Consider the following 18,671-nt stretch of genomic DNA (forward strand, 5'->3'; position numbering starts at 1 on the left):
CAGACTGAAAGGAAGAGAATCAAAGAAACGGATAGCCTGAAATGCCTGCCGCCTCCAGCGTCAGTAGCAGAATTCCATGATCAACAGTGTCAAAGGCTGCAGAGAGGTCCAGTAGAATCAAAACTTTGACCTTTGCGCGTTCTGAAGCAGGGTAAAATCATCAAGAATGGAAATGAACACTGACTCACTGCCCATAAGAGGTCTAAAGCCAGACTGAAATGGGTGCAGGATACAGTGAGATTCAAGAAATTGTGACAGTTGCAGGGTAACAATGGCCTCCATCAACTTCATGAGAACTGGTAAAGAGAGATGGGCAGTAGTTCTCCGCCATAGAGGGTCAATATGGGCCTTCTTTAACAGCAAGGAGACCAAAACATGCTTTAAGGACTGAAGGATCGTCCCGGACGAAAAAAGAATGGTGCAAAGCCGCCGTAAACAGAGTGACGGTCTTCAAAGGGAGCGTTTGGAGGACCCGCAAAGGAATCGAGTCAGCAGGAGATGCAGACCTAAGTTTAATTAGAGCAGTCTGGGTCACCTCAATGGCAAATGGCTCAAATTGAAGCAAACTTATAGTGTTTCCCTTGGGCAAAGATTGAACTAGTTCATGGATGTCATTTGGGGGCCACCAGGGTTGCAACTGCGATGTCCGGGTCGCAGTTTGCAACCCCTGGGGACTCTCTTGCGACCCCAATTATTTAAAACAATAAAAAAAATGTTTTTTTTAAATGGAAGCTCCTGGTGTAGTGGGGGCCCCTGTAGCCCCTAAGGTGTGGGGGCCCCTGCCACACCAAGTCTGGGGGGTCGCCAGCCCAGTCCACACCCATCAGGGCGAAGGCAGGGCTAGAGAGGTGCTCAGTAGAGGTTGGCGTTGGAGTTGACCATGACATGTGCCACGTTCAGATTCAACCCCTTCTCGCTCAACTTCCTTGCAGATCAAATACAGGAACTTCCTGGTTCCTGTTTGTGAGCAGCACAGAGGAGCCGAGGGTGGCCTGGAAGGACGGCTCAAAGCTGCAAGAAAAAGGCAAGAAGGCTTTTAAAGAAAATATGATTTGTATTTTGCAATGCATGTGTGAAGCGCTTGTCAGATGTATGTATGCGAATGGTGGGTGAATGAGAAGTAATATGATGTGATGTGTGATTTGGAATGTTCTGGGTGGGTGGGTGTGTGACTGTAGAGCATGCAATGAGTGGATGTAAGCGAAGGTGTGAGTGAGTGACTGGTGAGTGAATGAGTATGAATGTGATGGTGGGTTTTTAAATGTTCTGAGTGGGTGGGTGTGTGCCTGTGTAGAGAATGCAATGGGTGGAGGTAGAAAAGTTGAAAAGTTGTCTGAGTGAGTGACTGGGTAGAATGGCATTTTGGTGCAGTCCGTCTAGCCATTGCTTACTGTGGCATGACATTTACTAATCTGCATCTTTAAAAAAGCAAGCATGATAAGTAGTGTTACCTAGCTAGACTGAGGTTTTGGTGAAGCGGCCTGAATATCTTTTACTGTAGCATGACATTGTAATAACTGAGCATCTATGATGAATCAAGCATGATAAGTGTTCTTATGGGTGTGGACTGGCTTACATTGGAACCAGTTTGGACAGGTTTTCATATTGTGACATGTCACTTTTAATGGCCAAACCAACAGGAGTATGTTCTTACATAGGAGTACTGGCATATGTTGACAGAGCCAGTTTTGTGCTCAGTGCCAGTAATGATACTATAAAAAAAATATTAAAGCCAATATGAGTATGTTCTGATATGGGAATACTAGCAAATGTCGGTGGAGCCAGCATGGAGATGTATGAGCACAGCCAGCTTGAATGTGTTTTTTATACTGGCATATATTGCAGGGACCGGCATGACAATGCATTAGGAAATGCCCTGTGCACTTTTGGAGACATATATTGTACTTTTTTCATGATTTACCCTACACTCTACAAAACCGATTGTTGGCCTATTACCCAAATTGTTGGCCTTTTACCCAAATTTTCACTAAAAGTATGCTGTGTAATGCACCATTTTAACCCATTATTCAAAACATTTTCTCAGGGGAGGGGGGGAAGAATCCCCCCTAGCCCCTCATACCTCCAAACCCATTTCTGTTAGTTTAGTTAGTTAGTTAGTTCTGTTAGTTTGGGCTCCGTCGCTATGCTCAATCGCAATCGCATACTTGTGTCAAATATTTCTCTCCAAAAAAATGACTCACCAGCACCGGCCCCTTCTTTGTACGCTGCATGAAACATTTAAGCTTTGATTAAACAACATATTTACTTCTTTCATTTGCAGTAGTGCATGTCCCTGCAGCGGCATAATCATCATGGACATTGCACAGACATGGTGGTCTGGGCCGCCCCGGGGTGTGGCATGCCAGCTGTGCCAAGAAAAGGGCCCACATTCAGGTACGGGTATCAGGTGCATCTAATAACATGGCTGAACATTTCAAAATCTGCAGGGAACTAGCCAACCCTTCCGCAGTCTCGTCCTCCCCTCTTCCTTCCCAAGCCCTCTGCAATGCAGTGGCCACATACTTTGCCACCAAACCTCAGGACATCCTGAACACCCTTGTTACTTACCCAACAAACCCATATCACACCCCCTTGCCTCCCTTGGCCACTCCCCCACCTTCTTCCGCCTTCTCCTCCTTCACACTTGTCACACCTGAAGAAGTTACCAGAGTTGTCTGCTCTATGAAGGCTTCTTCCAAACAGGTTCCCCCTGCTCGTCCAGAACCTTCAAGGAGAACATTGGCTCACTTGTCCCCGCACTCACTGATTTCTGTAACCACTCTTTCGCCACTGACTCTTCCCCTCCTCCCTCAAGCACTCCCTTGTGAGCTCACTATTAAAAATCCCTCTGCAGACCCTTCCTGCCCAGCCAATTACAGCCCCATTTCTATCACCCCCTTCCTGGGAAAACTACTTGAGAAGCTGGCCCTCCCCCAACTCAACTTGCACACGGAAATTGTCGGTGGTCTCCACTTTCATCAATCTGGATTCCGAGCATCCAGAGTCATGGAAACTGCTCTTATGAACACCTGTGAAGAACTGCTTGCATCCCTGGACTCCAACTCCCCAGCTGTCCTCATGCTACTTGATCTCTCTTGTCCCTTTGACACTGTCAACCATTCCATCCTAATACAAAGGCTCCACAATACCCTTAGTATCTTGAAACGGCCACTGGAATGGCGGACCTCTTTCCTAACTGACCAATCTTCCCATGTCATCTTGGGCACCTTCTCCTCTCCTCCTTCCTTCTCCACCAGTGGTGTCCCTCAATGATCTATCCTCTCCCCTGGCTCTTTCACATCTACCTTGCCCAGCCTGCACGCCTCATCTCCTCCTTCTCCCCTTCCAGTGTTATGCAGATGACACTCAACTCTTTTTCAGACTTCCTGCTGACTCAGTTGCACCGTCCTTCATCCCTGAAGGCCTATCTGCCATCCAGGCTTGGTGCTCTTCCAGTGATCCGTGCCTCAATGCCAGCAAAAACTGAGATCCTTCCGATTGGGACCCCAGCTCCCTCTTTCTTTCCTTCTCTCTGGCCTCCCACCTTAGGCTCTCCCCCTGCTCCTTCTTCTGAAGCCAGAAACCTTGCAGTCATCTTTGACTCCTCTTTTTCCTTCCTTCCTCACATGCAGGACATTGCCAAGAAGACCCACTTCCAACTCTTCCTTGTCAAAGGAATTCTCCCATTTCTCACTTTCCCCCAGAAGATCAATGTTACCTGAGCTCTGGTTCTCTCTACGCTTGACTATTGCAATAACCTCCGCCTCAATCTACCTTCTTCCACTCTGCGACCCCTTCAGCTAAACCAGAATACAGCAGCGAGACTTATCATTGGCCTTAAGCCCAGGGACCGCATCTCTCCTGCTATAAAAAGCCTCCACTGATTCCCGGTTGCTGCACAGATCAAATTCAAATCCCTCTGCATCATCCACAAGGCTAGCTGGGCCCGGGGACCACACCATCTGCAACTCTCTCTTACCAAATACTCTTCTTCCAGACCTCTATTCTCCTCTAACACCAATGCTCTGTGTGTAAAGCGTTTCGATAAACAGAGAGCAGGAGGACGCTCGCTTTCCTCAGCTGGATCCCTTCTCTGGAACAGCCTACCCCTCCCTCTGCGTCTTGAGCAGGGCCTTCTTAAGTTCTGAAAGCACCTCAAGACTCCTCTTTTTCTCCTCCTTCCCTTCTTCCTTTCTCTGCTAATCTCACAGTTGCTGTGATTGGTGTCTTGGACCCCTATGCATCCTCAGGGCCTCTGACCATTCACACCCAACCTCCCCAGCTTCTGTCTTCCTTCGGCACTTGCCTCGGCACACCCTCTGCACTGGAGATTGCACTTTCCACTCAACGCTGCTCCTGGCCGCATAGCGCTTACCCTACCTTGCACTTCATCTGCGGCTCACCTTCGAGCATGGACACCACAGTACCTACCCCAATGCCCTCTTCCTTGCTGCACTTGCAAGTTCGGAATATTCACAAGGCATAGTATGTTCGGCCGTCCCTTCCCCCACTGTATTCTTTTGTATTTAATTGTACTGCTATCCCATGTTTCCTCCCTGCTGCCCTGTGGGTGCTTTGAAACAGAATGTATTTCCTGTATAAGCGCCTAACAAGCAAACAATAAATAAATAAATGCTGTTGGACTTGTCTGCAGCCTTTCATCTGGTTGACCACACATTGTTCGACACAAGATTAAAAGAAGTTGCTTATTTTTCTGACAAGGCCGCACGCTGGATTGGTTCATTCTTGAGCAATCCACGGTGTAGAGTATGCAGCAAGGAGGCAGTCGCCGAACCAGCACACCTTGATTACGGCGTACCTCAGGGGGCATGTTTATCCCCTTCGCTATTTAATATTTTTACGGTCCCCTTTTTTAATCTTTTAGAAGATAATAATATTGGCTTCACTAATCATGCTGATGACACGCAATGTGTCATCCCACTATCTGGGAATCATGCTGAGGATGAACACATTGTTAATAATGTTTACAAACGTAGGGGCGTGGCTTGGCAGCCATGAAGTGAGGAAGCAGCACCTCAGAGGTCCTGAGAGATCCTGTAGATAAATCAGTAAATCTGGTTCCCATTCATTACAAAATTATATGGGAAGGTGTCAGAAGGCGAGGTGAACACCTGGGCGACAAACTGCTGCAGAGAGAGGTGCAGAGCCAACACACGGCGTTCCGTGTGTAAGAGTATTTTCTGCTTTGCTTAAAGCATGTCTTTAAAAGATATGAATGCATCTCGTGCACTAGCCAAATACACATACACATTTGGCCAAAGGGGAAGAAGTCAGACTACCCAGAAGCAAGGACAAAGAAGGTTTACCCGTGCCCCTAGGGGCCATGGCGGAAAATCTGCTCAGGCAAAAACTTCATTGTCCTCTGTCAGAGCCCAAATCCTCTCGGAGCACTTTGATCACAGAACCCCAGTGGGAGCAAGGCTGGCACAGCATCTGCAAGAATGGCATCTTATTACTTCAGATACATGGGCACTAGAGACAGTTGCCCAAGGGTACTGTCTCCCATTTCTACCAAGACCCCATATTGTCACCCAAGTATACAAAACAAGATTGTGACCCATCCGGGACTTGAGGGACTTGAACAAGTTCTTCAGGAAGGACAAATTCAAGATGGTCACTCTTGCAGATTCTCTAGGCCCTTCAACTCCAGGATTGGAAGGTGTCACTGGATCTTCAGGATGCTTACTTTCATGTGCCTTACATCCCAGACACAGGAAATTACTTGAGGTTCGCCATTGGCAGTTCTCACTATCACTTTGAGTGCTGCCTTTTGGGCTCACTTCCACCACAAGGGTCTTTAATAAGGTAATGGCGGTGGTGGCAGCAAATGTAAGCAGTTGAGGGATTCACATCTTTCCGTACCTAGACGATTGGTTGATCACAGCTCATTCCTCCGAACAGGCTCTAGAACATCGCTTCAGCACTTTCCACTCCCTCCACAAACTGGGCTTCTCCCTCAATTTCAAGTAGTCCCAGATGGCACCTTCTCAGAAGCTTCAATTTATTGGAGTGATCCTGGACTCTTCCTCAGGGAAGGCTTCGCCTCCCAGGTTGAGGGCTCAATATATGTTGCAGATGGTAACGAGATTTCAGAACACCCAATATCTACCGGCATTTGAATTTCTGAGGTTGATGGGCTTCATGGCATCCTACGTTTTCCTGGTGCCAGAGGCCACCTAAGGAGGAGGTCCCTCCAGTGGGCCTTCAGATCCCAATGGTCACAGTTCTCAGGAAGATGACAGACCTTCTTCAGGATCTGAGCAAGGTCACACAGGATCTCCTGTGGTGGGCCTGCAAGTAGAACGTGATGATAGGAGAAAACTTTTGGCAGCGCTGGCCAGGGATAACTGTAGTCACAGAGGCTTACCTCAAAGGATGGGGAGCTCACATGAGCAACCTGACAATGAACATACTTTGGTCCCCTGCAGAATCATGACTACACATAAACCTTTTAAATCTAAAGGCGATCTGGCTGGCGCTGATGGCCTTTTTTCTTTCCATCCAGGGAAATTATATCCTAATAATGACCACAACACGGTGGCCATGCATTACCCCAACAAGAGAGGAGGTGTAGGGTCACTACCACTGTGCAGGGAGGCAACGCAGCTTTGCTTTTGGGCTCTACAAAATGGGATCTCTCTGCTGGCTGTTCATCTAGCTGGAGAAGTGAATAGGTTAGTGAACGCTCTGAACAGGCAGAGCACGATCTCCTATGAGTGGGAGTTGGCTCAGGAAGTCTTTCTAGAGATCTTAGCTTTTTGGGGAACACCTCGAGTGGATCTGTTCACGTCCAGTATCAACATGAAGTACAAGCTGTTCTGCTCCAGGGAATTTCATCAGAGATGAGCTCTGGGGGATGCGTTCATAGTGGACTGGGAATTTCCACCCCAGTACGCATTCCCAGTAGTCCCCGTCATTACTAACATCATCAGGAGGTTTAGGAAGTTTGGGAAATCCATGATCCTAATTGCTCGTGAATGGCCCAGCAGGACGTGCTACCCGGACATTCTAAACATGTCCATCTGCCCTCAATTCCATATTCCTCAGAAAGTGGATCTACTGTCTCACCCAGGAATCAGAACGCTGAACTTTCACACCTAGTTTCTGAGAGACTAAGATATAAAGATTAAAACCTCCCAGAAGACTTTATGGAGGAGTTGCTTTCAGCCAGAAGACCTGCAACTAAACACTATAATGCTGCAATTAGAACAAGTTTTGCAGCTGGTGTAGAGCCAAAGATATAGATCAGTTCTCTTGTAATACACCTGCAGTGCTTTCTTTCGTTACTGTACCAAGCCCATCAGGGGCTGCAGATGTCTACCGTTAAGGAATACTTGGCAGCGTTATCCATTTTGAAGCGCATGCCAGAAAAACGATCTTACTTTAAGATGCCAATTGTAAACCAATTCTTTAAAGGACTGACACATACTTTCCCACTGGTTCCTTTTCTGGTTCCGTCCTTGGATCTGAAATTGGTTCTTACATTTCTAATGGGTGCACCATTTGAGCCGCTTCAAAACTGTCCTCTCAAGTTAATAACCTGGAAAACAATCTTTTTATTAGCCATCACATCTTCTTATAGGGTGAGTGAGCTACACGCTCTGTCATGCAAACCATCTTTTACTGTATTCTCTAAGGAGAAGGTCGTTTTGCGGGTTCATCCCTCCTTCCTACCCAAAGTGGTGTCTGAGTGTCATCTGACACAGAAGATCACACTGCCAGCTTTTCATCCCCCTCCTTAACCTTCAATGGAGGATGAGAGGTTACACAGGATTCGCCTGAAAAGGGCTTTTAGCTTTTATATTTCAAGAATGGCAAATGTCAGACAGGATGACCAAACCGTGACCAAAAAACTCGATCATGTTGGATCCTTATATGCATTTCGGAGTGCTACTCCATTGCTGTAAAATATGTCCCTGAAAATCCCACTCCAGCACGGGAGTGGCAAGAACTTCGTCTCTCCAAAGAGGTGCACCATTGAAGGACATTTGCAATGCCACAACTTGGTTCTCACTCCATAATTTCTCAAAACATTGCTGATTAGACACCCTATCGTGCAAGGACGCTTCCTTTGGAAGTGCGGTTCTGCACAATATTATGTGTTAATTAGACTTCCACAAAAGAATCCACTTCTCCCACCTCCATCTCCAAAACTGCTATCAGAGTCCATCAAAGATGAGGAATCTGTTGGAGGACACAATCCATTAGAATAACAAATTACTTTCCCCATGTAATGTTCTTTCTGAAGGATGTTCCTCCCACGGGTCCCTCAACAACCTCCCAGCCTAACCCTCTGACCTTGGGTGAATTTGTTATCGCTTCTCTCTTTCAACGCCCATGCAGGTTATTTAATTCTTCAAGACGGCCGAGCAGAAAGAGGGAATAACTAGGAACTGAGACAGCTTGTGCAATGCGTGCTATTATACTATCATCGTCACGTCTGGACGTGGGAATGTTAACTGTCATGGGATGCTGATGCCACACATCGCCCCCTGCAGTCAAAATATTTTCAGAGACTGCACAGGAGGGTACGAATACATCAAAGATGAGGAATCTGTGAGATGAACATCCTCCAGAAAGAACTTTACCAGGGGTAAGTAATTTGTTCTTTCCATCTGCTTGCATCGGTAGAACCAGGTAGTAAAGCTGTCTCGGTAAAAACACCTGGAATTTCACCAGACCAAACTACTGCTCAATGTCTTTAAAATCCTTGTAGATTATTTGAGGGTGGCCTACCGGGTAACTCTTTGTTTTGTTCACAATGGATACAGGCTTGGGAAGTCATAAAAATGTCACTTTATTAGTGCTGCCCCCATACAAGGTGTTTTGTGGCACCAGAGGCTGTGGAATGTGCTCATACAGCATGGCATCCGATTCTAGCATGGACACCGCCTCATGTTCCCACAATGTGTGTACTGTCATCCCCAGGCCTTCCGATGATACACTATCATAGTTCTACAAAACAGGTGCCCGTGAACTGTTATTGTTAGTGGATTTAACTCATTTTATGGGCAGCTTTGGGAGAAACCGTGATAAATGCAGCCATTGAACTCAAAGGCGCTGGGTAACCCGTCAATTACAGCATAGCCATCCAAAAAATATGGGCCCACCTTATGCCTGCTGCCTCCCCGTAATGCTGTTTGTACAAAGATACCCTCACTTTCCATACAGTAGGTACTGTGTGCACAGTGTGGAATAGCATTTTCTGAGTACGGTGGTAGAGGCCGTAGGCACTAAGTCGATGGTCTCTGGTTTTAAAAACATGCACCGGTACATAACCATGCACAAAGAATTTAATGTGACATGTTGAAAGGGGTCTAGGTAATATTGATAAGGCATCTCCTCTAGGATTTTGGGGTTTGTTACAAAACATTTGTGTAAAGTCATCTCTTTGATACTGTTCATAAAGAGGGGTGCAGGCCTGCCTTTGGATATGAACGTCCTGTTGACAATAGGCATGTAGCACCTTCAGTCAAATATATTACTGCTATTGGTAGTGTACCATGAGGAAATCTGATTTTACATCTGGCATCATTGTGTCCATGCCATAAAAATGTTTAGCAGGCATGGCTTCTACTTGGTCCTTGTTCTGCATGGTGTTTAAAAAATGGTGGAAGTACACCTTAGCTCTTTCAAAGCCTAGAGGCTTCAGTAGCTTGCTCAAACTCAGAGGCAGAAAATTCACAGAATCAATAAACCTGATTTTAAAAGGGACTACTGGCAACATCATGATCTTGCAGCCCTGCTTTAAAGGGGGATATCTCAGTGTTATATTGTTTCTTCTTCTTTAATAAGCTGGTTCATGTCAAAGTACCCATCATAGCCTTTAGAATTGTTCACTATGAAAGTGTACCCCTGAAAAGGGGTATCTTTGAAGGTGCTGTTGAAATTGTTCATGCAACTTTCTCTCTTCAACTCCCAAGAAGAGTCATTTCACAGATGTGCATAAATGTAGTTGGGCACATGTTCACTGGTTGGCTGATAGCATTCATTGTCAAAGACGATAAATGATTCAGTTTTTGGGGGATGTGTTATGTGGGTCATATAACACGTGTGTTGCTACATCAATGACTGGGGTCATTGATGACTTGGTTACCAAGGCTCTGTGGCAGGAGAGTCGGCTTTGTGCCACACTAGAGCGTAGCTGAGCCATCTCCTCTGCTACCAACTTGTTGGTGTAAATAACAGGTATGCCAGACGTCTGGGGATTCGTCTGTCTCACAAGGGCCCAACAACCCTTTCCCCAGAATAAACAGAGGACTCAGCAAGAGCAAGTTGGAACTGTCGTTTATTACAAAAACTGACAGGGATCATACAAGACAATCAAGATTCTCCAGTACATCTCAATTTTCCAAGGTGTTTTTCCCAGTTTTGATGCCATATGTCATCATCAACTGGGCACTTCCCCAAAAACCTATCCCACTACAGATTGGGTTTTGAGAGTAGTAACACATATAACTATCCCCTAAAGGGGTTATTCTACTGGCCCTTGCATGTCAGGTGGCTGACCTGCCCCGTCCCCAAGAAACGATTTATTACATTGTTGCAGAGTAGTAGACTTACCATTGGCCCTTGCCATCCAACCCTGCATTTCTGTCTCGTGATTGATTGGATCTGTGGTCTCCCCAGGCCTGGGACCCAGTTCGGTGCTCAGCCCTCTGTGCACCTCTTCAAAGTAATGTGAAATGACTGTGTGTCTGAATTGTATCTGGTAGTAGACCACCTTTGCCATTGCAACACTTGCTTCACTTCTCGTCTGGGTTGCTTAGAACGGCTTGTCTTCCCACCACTGTTGAATGCCCATTGTCTAGTTCAGCTGCATCACGTGGTTGTGCACCACAAAATTGAGCTTGTGGGCCTGCATTTATGAGGATTTATTCAATTTTTCTGCAGCTGGGCCCTTGTAATCTGGAACTTGGAATGTGACTGTTTATCTCTGACCTTGGTCTGTGCTTCGTGCAGCCTGAGCCTGCTCCTTTAGTCTGGTGCTCTGTGGCATGAGGCCTTCTATAATTTTCCTTAGACTTATAAGGCGATTTCGAGATGCTCGTACTATGCTACGTTTCCTATAGATTAGTCATCCGTGTTCCTACCAGGCTCCATATATACTCCTTTAGTTTGTGAGAAACCTAAGGGTATTCTCCCAGATAGACCTCGAGAATCCCTGGTTCAGGTGGCCAGGGATGGGCTGGCACTCTCACAGCCCAACCATGGGGGTGGACCGGCGAGTTAGGCTCACCTGGGTAGAGGAGCCCAAGGTTATGCTCTGGGTAATACCCAAAGGGAGACGCAGTATTATACTGAGGAGGAAGGGGAAGGGGACGAAGTCCCTGAGGTTTTCCTTGGTTATTCTACATCGACCTCCCTTCCTCCTTAAGAAGCTCCTTTAACAAAATCCTACCACCCATACAACTCTGATAACCCAACTAGGAACCCTGTTACCCTCAAAAACCACAATTCACAGAATTCTTGTTCTCCCGGTTTTCACCCAAATACTCCACATCCTTAGTCTCCACGCACCTCTGGTTATTCTTTTCTGAACCCCCAATCTATTATGACAAACAACTACCATTCCCACAATTCCTCTTGTTCATTTCACGATCCTGGCTATTCCTGTTCACTCCACAAACCCTCCCAGTATGAGGGTTACAATTCCCTATAACTCCTCTTCCCCCTCATACCACATAGGTTATTATGACACCAACACTTTCTCCCGATGTAGAAAACAATGGACTAAGCCTAAAGTTGTTTACCTGACATGTCCCAACCCAACAGTCAAGCAAGGTCAGGCAATTGACCTGAATCACACACGCACACCTGATGACCCTTTCCTATCCCCTCAGGGATAAAAGGTGGAGCACAAGACGAGCGAGGCAGAAAGCACAACGAGACATCTATCCAGACCCAGCAGTTCAAAAGGCAGAGAAAGGTGGCAAATATGGACAGGCTGACCTTGCCCTTTTCGACTCAGACCTGCAAAATCTCTGCAGAGGGATTTGTAAGGCCATGGACAATAAGCACGAGTGTCTTGCAGCAGATGTCAACGGTACACCCAGCGTGTCTAAGCCGCAGTGAGGGAAACTCCTGCTACCGTGGTACCGTCTTTGACTCCAGATCCAAAGAAAGCCAAGCGGTTCATCATAGCCGGTGAGTCGAAGGGAGAACCAATAAGAACTAGGCTGTGTTGAATGAAAGTCACAAATTGGCATATGAACAAGAGTTCAAAGAACTGTATAGGTGTTAAGGGAAGACCAGCTGCAGAGGGAACCGGCACCACTTGGGGGCTGACTCGGAAAACCCTGGTTGATCCCATGTCGAATACGACTACAGATTTCAGAAGGCCGTAGGAGAGCCGCCAAGATAGGTCAAAGTGGGCATACTGGTCATACAGGAGGTCAAGCAAAATCCCCATATAATCGAAAGTCTTTGACCGACAAACTGTTGAGAAAGTAAGGGAAGCGAATCACACAGGTGAAAAGTTAGTACATGAACTGTGTATCGGATAAATCGGTGAGAGTGAACCTGTTTAAAAAGCCAGTGAGATTTGTGAAAGCGAGAGTTATTGCGAGACAAGGGGAAGGAAAGTGCCCCCCTTGTCATTTGGGATCTGAGCCCGGTTGAGGGAGATCCATGGGTGAAATGCTAGTACCCAAAGTTCACTAAGAAAGGAACGGTTTTGTGAAATCGTTGAAAGCGATATCATGAATGGTCTGCGCCCGGAAGAGGGGGTCTCAGGGGTGAAGCCGTCACCCAAAATCTACGTGAAGCAGAACTTTTGTTTGTTGAATACATCAGGCCTCAAATGAAAGAAACATTTACCATCGAAGAACCTGATAGCTGGAACGGAACTGTCAGCTCGTGCTGGAAAGGCTCGAGCGTGTGCTGCGCTCCAAAGTCCCACCTTGTCCCATGCTAAAAACGTGGGAAAGGGAGAACTCAAGGCAATCACATCCGGACTTATTATTTGAACACTGTTTCCATTACTTTGATACCCTATCCCACACTCTTTCTGTAATTAGTTGTAAGGAATTGGTGATAGGTTTTTGTTAGTATAGGCCTTTTTACTTTGACACAACGCCACTAGGACTGCCTTATTTTTCATTTCATGGTCGACACTTGCTCCCATTTTAGATTTAGGTTTAGAATAGGCATTTTTTCACCCTGCATTTATAGTTCAATAAACACCCTTGAACTGTGATCACTTGTGCCTCTCTTTACTGTTGTCACCATGGGTTCCTTACAAGTCCCATAGGGTTAATTGCCATAAGCTTCTGCAGCTTGCTCAGGATCTCTTGTTGCCTTGCATTGCGGCGTTACTGCATTTGACTAATGATAAAAATAATAAAAGCTATGACAGTATGTATATGTACCAGTCATTTATCTACAGAACTGTGTAAACATGTTCTTCGTGTATGCAAGTGTGCATTCGTGTAATGCTGTGCAGGGCTGTGAGTATTCTTCGTGACTGACGCTGCTACGTCCTGGTGTCATTAATGATGTCAGCACAAAGCCTTCTCAGCACTTAATCGATGCAGTCCATTCTAGTGTTAGGATCTACAATCTCTGTCGGGTTCTCTAGATCTGGGTGAAAATACACTGGATATGGCTGGAATGGCTGTCTGAGGGGATACCTCCCTGTATACGAGTTAGGCAGCGGTGCACTGGAGGATCGTCGAAAAAAATGATAAGTGACTTTGAGTGTACTTGACTCTTCGACCCGTCATGTTCATGGAGGTGAGGAGGGGCATTCGTGTGACCCTCTTTTCAGTTGGTTGAACCTCAAGAGCATAAGGAATCTCCCGATTTCCAGACTGAAATTGTAATTTAATGTACTGTTCAATAACATGTAATTTAAATGTAACTCAAGTCTTTATTTGCTAAAAAAAGCAACATTATTTGGGGTGGAAGAGTTCACCTGATCACCAATATTAAGCAAGCAGCAAGGAATGCTTTTTCCTAGTATGGAAGGCATTGTTTAGTAGGAAAATGTCCTTAAAAATACCCTGGGGCTTAATTCTTCTGACGTTACAGAATGGCGCAAAGCAGAGCCCGGGTGCTTAATGTCGATTACCGACTTGTGTGATAAATCCCCCTAAAGTCTCCCCGGTGGTGTCACCCTCAGTTTAAAGTTGTACCCATGCTCATCTCCATTTTTTTAAAACACCCCCTTTCCTTGTTTTCAACATTATTAAACACCCCTTATTCTCGAAATTAAGGAGTCCGCAATTATTTACAAAGCCCTTATGCTTGATAATGTCTTACCTGCACAAGACAACCAGAAATGTCTGTGTATTGCCCTACTTGTCTCCAAATCACAGAAATGTTTTACACAAGCACCTCCTGAATAAAATGTGCCTACATTACACTGTTTCAGGCTTATGTAGTGCAGCCATTTACTGAGGAGAATAGGCAGACTGAGGGTTTGGAATGCTTAAGGACCCAGCTGTGACTGGTCAGGTAAAGGGGTGATTAGCACTCTCCAATTCTCCCCCAGCCCAATAATTACAGTCAAAGAAACAGACTTGGGGAATGACCTGTGAAGCCCAGCTATGGCTTTTACCATAGCTTGGATTTGTTATTTCAAAGGCCTCTTTAGTGCCAACCTGCATTATGCAAAAAAACCTTTTGTTAAGATTTCTAAAAGGAAGTCCTCCGCATTTTACACATCAAGAAAGCACCCTTTTAATCATTATTGGGGACGAGCATGTGTACCCCACAGCAGTTTAAGTGCTACCACTGGGAAACCCTCCCTTAGGCTCCAGCCGCTCCCAGGCCTCATCAGGGTGTCACGTGACAGTACTGTGGCTATTCTAGGACCCCTTGAAGTCAGGCCCACCAGCTTGTTCTTCTCTGTACTCTCACTCTCGGTGGGGTTAGCAAGCCTCCAACCCCCATCCCAAATGTGACAGGCGGAGGCGGGAGGGGGCGATCAAAGATTATACCTGGGGAGCTGCATTTTAGCATCCCAGGCAGCCACTAGGGGTTGGGTCGCACCTATTCTCCCTCCTGGCAGCTCAAATGCCCTGTGCAAGTATACAGTTGCAGTATTCACCACCACACGTACGATGAGGCAGGGCCAGGCAACCTGCAGTGCCGGGCATGAATTGGCATGGTGAAAGAATGCGGCTGAGCTGCTCCGTTGAAGTTGGTGGGGCACAACCTCATCCACCTCCAATAGCAGGACTACCATTCTCAAGAGGTAAAGTAGGAAGGGATGTGCTAAACACTTCTGACCTGGGATGGTCTTAAGAACTCTGCATCCCTGTCATTAACACTGCGCATGACGTCACGCTTATGGGTAGCCACATATTCGAATGGTACTAGTCAGGAGAACTATGGCTAAAAGGCAGTAGTTCTGGGCTACTATACAGTCAGCACTCGAACAAAATATGGGTCAATTCAGTTAGCACACTCACTTTGCAATTTGTGTAATACTGAATAGTGATTTGATTTGCAGCAGTGCATATTACATAATGTTTTTTTTCCCTCTGGGACAGCCATGGACCAAAGGGCTGTGTCCCATGTTGGTGCCTGCATTCAAGCAGTGTAGCAATCGGAGCTTCCTACTGAATTGGCATGGACATATTCACAAACAATGTTGCACCCGATCAATGTGTAGAGTGTAGCCGTGAAACTAATGCACTAGGACTCCAACCACTCCTTTCATCGCTGAAAGGCTGCAGCACAGGGCAGAGCGTGCATAACCCCGGCCCCGGCCCCCAGTGCTTTCCTCTCTCCAAAGAAGTCTCTGCTATTCCAAAGGTGAACACATATGACCATCAGGAGCTCCAGCTGGGAAGGAGGCTTTTCGGGGTGAATGGATGGACTCAGGGCACAGAAAGGAAGGCCAGCATGTAACAAGCCGGTGTAATGTCATTTTTTGCTGTATCGTGGCGTGTGTTAACGAGATTCCTTTATCAGGGATATGTACGTGAACTAAGTGCATTATTATCGCATTAATAATGCACTTACTTCACACACACGTACATTTATATTTGGGATGGATTCTTTCATATGTTTTTGCACATTTAGTGCGTATTAGAATCTTGGGAGTTTATGTTCTTTCGTCCGCTGGGTTCGTGCTTTTTGTGTCTCAGTCTGTTTTCGAGTCCTCCTAACAACGGCTTCAACGTGTTCTGTTATTCAGTGAGCCTGGCTCTCATCAAGTTACAGTCATAAAATCCTATCCTTTAAGTAATAACTGAGCGTGCGCACGCATGCTCAGTCAGCAGGATAGGTTTTTTTTGGACACATATCAAACAGTTACGTTTCACCAGCAGAGATGACTTGGGGGGTGTGGGGGCGTGTGTGTTTCTGGGTGCGTGTAAACAGAGACAAGTACAGTTCAAATAGTATCAGCGTGAACAAGGGGACAGTTAAACGTATAGGAGCGAACACTCCCTAAATTCAAACTACTGACGAGGTTTTCTTTTTTAAGCGATCACTTTGTGTGTAAAAGGTTGGGGAAATATGATATTTACAAGTGTCTCGATCCGGATCCACGCAAAAACGTGAATTTAGATCTGCGAATTTTCCCACAGGACACCGAACAATTGCAATCGAATGTCCGAATGTATTTCGATTTTTGGTCTTAAGAGGTGAGAGAAACCTAACGATGTGAGCCCACCCTCTCGGTGACTGTTCTTACCAGAGCAAGCCTCCTCTCTTGAGCCTATATGTCAATGTGCCGACAGCATCGCTTACGATTCTTTCCAGCAGGTGCGCCCGAATGCCGTCTCTCCTTCACGTCTGTTGTTTCTCTCTTCAGAGCCTGCTATTCCATCCTAATATAAAAAAACAGGATCCGCCCTATGTCGCAAAAAGTGAAGCAAGCCATTTTCTGATTGGATGCCGTCTTCAAAGTCACATACTTCACATCATTTCCCGAAAACAACGAGGAATGGTTTATTCACCAACACCCCCTTTCCCCGTGTTGTGAGAATGAAACGCACTTGGGTGACGTTGACTTGACGAGTGCGCTGTTGGCCAGGTAGTGTGGACTTGGCATGTTCAACATTTTACGAGTTTACAAGTCTATCTGGTCTGGCACCCCGGCAACCCCTCCCCCGGCTTTCATACCAGCAATTATTATTAGAGGATGTATTATTCAAGTGACACGCGCAGCTCCTTGCTAAAGAAATTGAAATTGTGCAATCGTGCAACTGGCTCAAATAGTCCTCGTACAAAACATTTCTTTTAATTGCAAAGTTTGCTCTAGTGATAATACCACTTTTATTCAGCACTGGGGCAAACATTGCACTGGTGTAATAATGCATTGCAAGAATATATTTTTTGCACTATGCAATGTTTGCAATATTGCAAATACTGTCAAAAATGGAACTTGTATCGATTCTCACTTCCACTATTGAGGTCAATCGTGCTGAATAATAAGATGACTGCACATTCACAAATGCAAATCCTCTGTTGGCAAACATCCTTTGTGCACCCTCTTTTCTAATAGCGCCAGTGCAAATTGTAAGCGATATTCAATCAACACTACAGCTAAGTCAATGCCTAGTCTGGGATGCTGAGGAAAACCCTTATTGATGTATTTTTATATCCAGTTCAGTACTCTGGATGACAACCCTTGTATAGCACCCCCCTCTTAGAATCCCCCTGACCCCACTGCTTCTGCACCTCATAGATCCGGCTAGCCTGTTCAATGACCCAGTCTAAAGATCTTTCCTCATGAAAATCTCTCACGAGCTGGGTCATTATGTATTTGGGCAAGGCATGGAAAAAAGTATTGACAAATTCTCTGCTGTCCGTGCGCACCCTTCTGGTGGTCTGCGCAAAGGCACACTTTAATTCTTGCACAAACTCTTGTGGGGCCTGATCCTCCCCACATTGCAAATTGTATGCTGCCTTGCGAGCCTCTTGAGGATTTCTGTGTACAGAAAAATGTTTCAAGATGGCCGCCCTGTATGTGGACCACCTTGAATGGTTTTGATCCTCCAGCCCTGCAAAGAAACTGGAGTATTCTGGTGAGAAGGTCCATTTGACGTACTGGGTGCAGCTACTGCTGTCCTTCAAATGGAAAGTCTCCATCAGTTGCTCATAGAGCTCCAAGTGTTCCCAAACAGAATACTTGGCGTTCTTATGATAAGGCGTGATGACACTCCTTATTGCCTTTATTTGTTTCAATGGGCCCTTAAGCAAGGCCCTTTTTGCCTTATTGGCCTTTTTGGTTCGGGTAACCCTGGTCCATTCATCCTCTGACTCAGAAGCACTGCTCCCACAGGTGCCCGTCTGATCTTCCAGGTTTTCCCGGATTCTGCGAGCCTGGGAATGGCTGGCAGAATGTGGGGACCTGGTCTCCTGTGTCCTGTAATGCTCAGAGGAGACTTCAGATCCCTCCTTGCTGCCAGGATTTGATGGGTACCCCCCCACTGACCTAACTGGGCAGATGTTTTCAGGATGCCCTTAATGGGCCTACTCTCCTGGGGTTCCCCACTAAATTGCACTGTGCTTGGGTGCCCATACCCGGATGCCCGCCCATCCATTCCTGGGAGGTACTGGCCTATGAGCCCCATACTTCTAGCTGGATAGTAATCTGCCATCCCCGTGGCCCTGGGCTCATGTGCGCGAGGGGACAAGGGGGTGGCAGAGTCCAGGGACTGGGAGAGATGAAGGCCTCTGGTACTAGGGCT

General features: G+C 46.3%; 1 protein-coding gene across 7 annotated transcripts in view; it reads right to left on the reverse strand.

Annotated features, from left to right (window-relative positions):
• The window catches only part of LOC138526024 (galactoside alpha-(1,2)-fucosyltransferase 2-like), a 200,142-nt gene extending 183,349 nt beyond the window's left edge, over positions 1-16,793 (reverse strand). For all 7 annotated transcript variants that reach the window (XM_069636363.1, XM_069636345.1, XM_069636353.1 and 4 more), the window contains exon 1: positions 16,670-16,793. The gene's annotated coding sequence lies outside the window, so the exon portion shown is untranslated. The remainder of the gene's footprint in view (positions 1-16,669) is intronic.
• Positions 16,794-18,671: the final 1,878 nt, after the last annotated feature.

This window comes from Ambystoma mexicanum, chromosome 1q, assembly GCF_040938575.1.
Source record: "Ambystoma mexicanum isolate Mex_15411 chromosome 1q, UKY_AmexF1_1, whole genome shotgun sequence".
Classification (NCBI taxonomy): Eukaryota; Metazoa; Chordata; class Amphibia; order Caudata; family Ambystomatidae; genus Ambystoma; species Ambystoma mexicanum.